This window comes from Labeo rohita, unplaced genomic scaffold (assembly GCF_022985175.1).
Source record: "Labeo rohita strain BAU-BD-2019 unplaced genomic scaffold, IGBB_LRoh.1.0 scaffold_1653, whole genome shotgun sequence".
Lineage (NCBI taxonomy): Eukaryota > Metazoa > Chordata > Actinopteri > Cypriniformes > Cyprinidae > Labeo > Labeo rohita.
In genome coordinates this window covers 1-4,997 of record NW_026127839.1, presented here as the reverse complement: position 1 = coordinate 4,997, position 4,997 = coordinate 1, and the positions used below count along the sequence as shown (strand labels likewise).

Below are 4,997 nucleotides of genomic sequence, written 5' to 3'. Positions count from 1 at the left end.
GGGCACTTAGCCAGGGACTCAGGGTTACCTGAGAATCCGCCGGCCCGAACTCTAGGCATGATTCGTTGACTGAAAATGCATGCAGGTCAAGAGGGTACTCTTGATGGAGGCCAATGCAAGCAGGAGCAGAGTCTTCATTAAAAGGAACCTTAGCTCAACTGAATGCAAAGGCTCAGATGGGGCCTGCTGTAGTGCTGTCAGAACTAGGGACAGATCCCAAGAGGGTACAGAGGGGGGCTGGGCAGATTTAGCCTTCTTGCCTCCCTGAGGAACCTGCACAGTAAATTTGCCTGAGTAAAATTTACTCAAATTGAAGAAAATTTTACTCTGTGCCAGATAACATTTGGTCCCTCTCTGAAAAGAGTAAAAGTTACTCTTTTGATAGAGTTGTTTTTCCAGAGTTAATTATGCTCAATGTAGTGTTAATATTTTACTCTCTCCTGCGATACTTGACTCTATTTAGTGTACTTTCAAATCAACTCTCGTCCTATTTTACTCGGTTTAGAGCTACAAGGAAATGACTCTGCTACTTTTTAACTCTGTTCAGAGGAAATTCAAGTTTGCTCTACCTCAATTTACCTCCCCTCCAGAGTTGTTTATCATCAATTACGAGTGAACTACAAAGAATAACTAACTCTATTCAGAGTTATTCTTCTGAATTACTCTGAATTTGTTTTACCCTCAAAAAGCCCTAAAAAGAAGAACTTGACTTTCAGTCTGAAAACAAAAAAAACAACAACAAACTGTTTACTCATTTCACAATTTTATTTTGCTCCTTCACAGTAAATTTGCCCGAGTAAAATTTACTCAAATTGAAGAAAATTTTACTCTGTGCCAGATAACATTTGGTCCCTCTCTGAAAAGAGTAAAAGTTACTCTTTTGATAGAGTTGTTTTTCCAGAGTTAATATTGCTCAATTTGGTGTTAATATTTTACTCTCTCCTGTTACATTTGACTCTATTTAGTGTTTTTTGAAATCAACTCTTGTACTATTTTACTCAGTTCAGAGGTACAAGAAATTTACTCTGCTACTTTTTAACTCTGTTCAGAGGAAAGTCAAATTTACTCTGCCAAAATATACATCTCCTCCAGAGTTGTTTTTCATCAATTATGAGTGAACTTTAAAGACTAAATAACTCTATCCAGAATTAATCTTTTAAATTACATCATTCATATTCTATCCTCAAAAACCCCTAAAAATAGAAATGAAAAACTTGCTTTTCAATCTGAAAAAAAAAAAAAAAAAAAAAAAGTCTACAACAAACTGTATACTCATGTCTCACAATTTTATTTTTTCAATCTCCTATTTAAATAATACACTTACATTTACAATATTACACTTGTGATCATGATCATTTGGTGGTTTCTGCATCTATATCATAGACAGTGTTTTGCAGAAAGCTATACACAATGGACAGGTCTTACAGAGTAGAGCATATTGGACAATTACAATAAAACAAGACTGGACCCTACTTCTCATCAGCCCAACAACAAGTAGATACAGCTGGAGACTCTCTCGAATGCCATCCAACTGCCCTTGGATACTGGTAACAGTCTGTAAAAGAATGAAAACACATTATTGCCAATGTGACTTAAAAGTTAGTCAATATACAGCATGAATAAAGAAACAAATGAATAAAGATGTCTGTCTTCCACCAAAGTTTATGTTTTACATAATTCCAACAGATTGTTACTAAATATGTGAAGTAGAAAATAGCAGCACAATAACAATAATTTAGAAGACAGGTGATTAAAAAGATTTCTCCCAAAAATGAAAATTCTGTTATTAATTAATTACTCTCATGTTGTTCCAAACCTGTAAGACCTTTGTTGATCTTCGCAACACAAATTAAGATATTTTTCAAGAAATCTAAGAGCTTTCTGACCCTGCATATACAGCAAGGGTACTGCCACATTCAAGGCCCAGAAATGTAGTAAGAACATTTGTTAAAATAGTCCATGTGACACTGATTCTACCATAATGTTATAAAGCTACAAGAATACTTTTTGTGCGCAATAAAACCAAAATAACTACTTTATTCAACAGTTCTTCTCCCCCAAGACACTGTCCTCCACCATGATGCATGCGCATGCTTTGTAAACAAACACAGCGCATGTGTGTTCCTGTGTCAGCAGCATCACACTTATGCATCAGGGTACTCTCGATTATGGCGGAGGATGGTGACTTGAAAGAGAAGAATTGTTGAATAATTATATTTTTTTTCTTTGTGCACAAAAAGTATTCTCGTAGCATTGTAAATTATCGTAGAAACACTGATGACACATGGATTATTTTAACAATGTTTCTGGCCTTGATCGTGGTAGGACTCTTGCTGTCTATGAAGCTCAAAGATCTCTCAAATTTTTTCAAAATTATCTTCATTTGTGTTCCGAAGATGAAAACAAAGGTTTTACGGGTTTGAAACAACATGAGGGTGAGAAATTAATGACAGAATTTTCATTTTGGGGTGAACTATCCCTTTAAGAGCCTTTCTGAGAAATAAGCATGTTCAAGATCATACAGTAATACAATATTATCAACTAGTGTCATTTAATCTGCTTCATTAGTAGCTTCACCTTGATGAATTTCACAAGACGATCACGTTTGCCTAGCTGAGATCTTTCCCGGTCTTACGTGGCGGTGACTTGAGAGGGTGGCAAAAGGTGAACCGGCATTAAAATGGAAGACAATTTGCTGTTCCAACCTGGAGATACAGAAACAAAATAAAAATTTCTTTTAGGTTTTTAGTTTTTCATCACAACCAAGTCTTGATGACTACAGATGTGTGGATGAACTGAGCTGAAACCTCTACAAGTATTGAAATGAAGTCATACACTTATACATTATTTTTTTTATTCAGAGTCCTAAATGAAGACAATTTCTAACTGTAAATCTGCAACTTCTGTACTAGGCCCTTGCAAAAATATCAGGGTAGAAGTGTTGGAAAATAAATTGAAAAGATTTGCAACAGTTACTTACATAACGAAACTTGCTCCTGGGGTCAACCAAGCATAGGAATAGGGAGATGATTCTCTTCGCAGATTCTTCCTTTAAACTACAGGAAGGGCTTTTTCTACACACACACAAACATAAACCAATTACAACCAAAACCAATAACATCATAAACATCAATTAACAAAGTACGGTATAAACAACCTACCCATGTTCATTTGTCAAATGTGCTACCAAGATTTTCACCATCGGTCCAAGGTCTTGTCATGTCAACAGGTAGTCGAATGCTTCCTCATCAACCTCTGTCTTTGAGTGATCAAAGACATTAACATCCATTGTAGAAAGTTTTTTTTTTTTTTTGGCAATTTGACAAATGCCAGCAATGCCAAAGGAAGTAAGAAAGTTATTTTTATTCCACATAAGACACAATCATACACTTATTATATTACTATTTAAAAAAGTATTAATGTATTAATGATACATTATTAATGAAAAGTATTAAAGATATTAAAAATGTTAAAGTTTCTCTTACCAAATTCCCAAAACTTTTGAAATGTAAAAGGTTTTGAAGAAAAAAATATATTTCTTTGACCTTCATTCTGACAATGTTGTTGGTTTACATCCTGAAGAAACCTAAAAGACAAAGTTACAAAGTTACACACAAGGCAATAACACTCAGTCAGATGATGAAAAAACATTCATTAGTGCACTACACAACATGAGTTATCTTTGTTCACTAATATGTTTTTAATTTGTAATAATTGCTTGGTTTATATCTTTAATGTATATGGCCTAATTGCAGGCTAGTATTAACACTGCACTGTTGTATGTCCCATTTCCAACGTTTTTTCCCTCTTTCTCTGTCACTGAGGTAGAGCGTTTATGAAATATTGTTCTTATAAATTCTTCTCATTATTTCCGTAATTAAAGTTTACATATTAAAAATGCCTGCAAACTACAATGAAGTGCAAAAGTTATTGTACGTGTTCTGCAGTGGTCAAAAAGGATTCAATCGAATTGAATTTTTAATTGAAACACTGACATTCTGCAATAAAATCACCGACTAGCCCTCGTAAATGTTAAAAATACCTTTCGTTCTCATGAGAAACAGTTAACTTACTGTCTAAATAGGACTAATTCACATCAAAATGGCCTTCAACAATCCAATTAAGTCTAACGTTAATTTAACTCTTTTCCGAGTCAAGTACATGTGGTGCACAACTCGAGCCTATCGTCACAATAGTTTAGTGGAGAAACATTGATAGGCAGCTAACGTTAGCTAATTTCAATTAACGTTCAAAATAAATGTTCAAAATATATATGTTAGCTATTTGATTTCAAACTTTGCCTAACGTTAACTAGTTTTCAAGCTGACAGGAGAAGGCAAGCGATCACTTAAACATTCAAAACACGTTGTAAAACGATCCGAGCTCAAAGCAAAGGCGAATATAATTAAAATAAATAGTAAGACTGTGAAACTTTACTTACTTTACCATCCAGCAGAAGCGTGCCGTCTTCTAAACCCAAAGCAGCAGCAGTCGATGGCCCTGATTAACAGTAATGGCGGATCAACGAAGGGACGAGAGTAAATTGGGGAGGAGTCAGTTACTCTGTAATTTTGCTCCCACTCTACGGATAAATTTTACTCTGTACACTCAAAATAGAGCAAAAACAACTATTTTTGAGGAAAAAAAATGTAACTCTGGAAAAACTACTCCGCCATTTTTCCTGTGTTGTTAAACAACATTACACTTACACTTAATTCACTTCTCATCGTGAATGTGCCATCCTTGTTGTGATCAGAAAAAAAAAGAAAAAAGAAATAAAAACAATAATACACAAGGAATAAAAAAAATAGTGATAATATAACAGAGGAGATGAAAAAAAATTACATGAAACTATATGGTACAATAAACAAATCCGAATCACAACCATAAGACATCAGAATGTCAAACAACTTGTGGTGCAAAATATCCTTAATCTCCAAAACATAAGGTGCTTCTATAGTATGTGCAACTTTGTAAGCATGGATATGTTCATCTAA

General features: G+C 34.4%; 1 long non-coding RNA gene across 1 annotated transcript; it reads right to left on the bottom strand.

Moving 5' to 3' along the window:
- Positions 1-1,269: 1,269 nt before the first annotated feature.
- On the bottom strand, positions 1,270-3,357 carry LOC127158702 (uncharacterized). The gene is made up of 4 exons (XR_007826247.1): positions 3,162-3,357; positions 2,981-3,074; positions 2,578-2,705; positions 1,270-1,555 (listed from the first exon to the last, which is right to left on the bottom strand). It is a non-coding gene; the product is annotated as an uncharacterized LOC127158702 (long non-coding RNA).
- Positions 3,358-4,997: the final 1,640 nt, after the last annotated feature.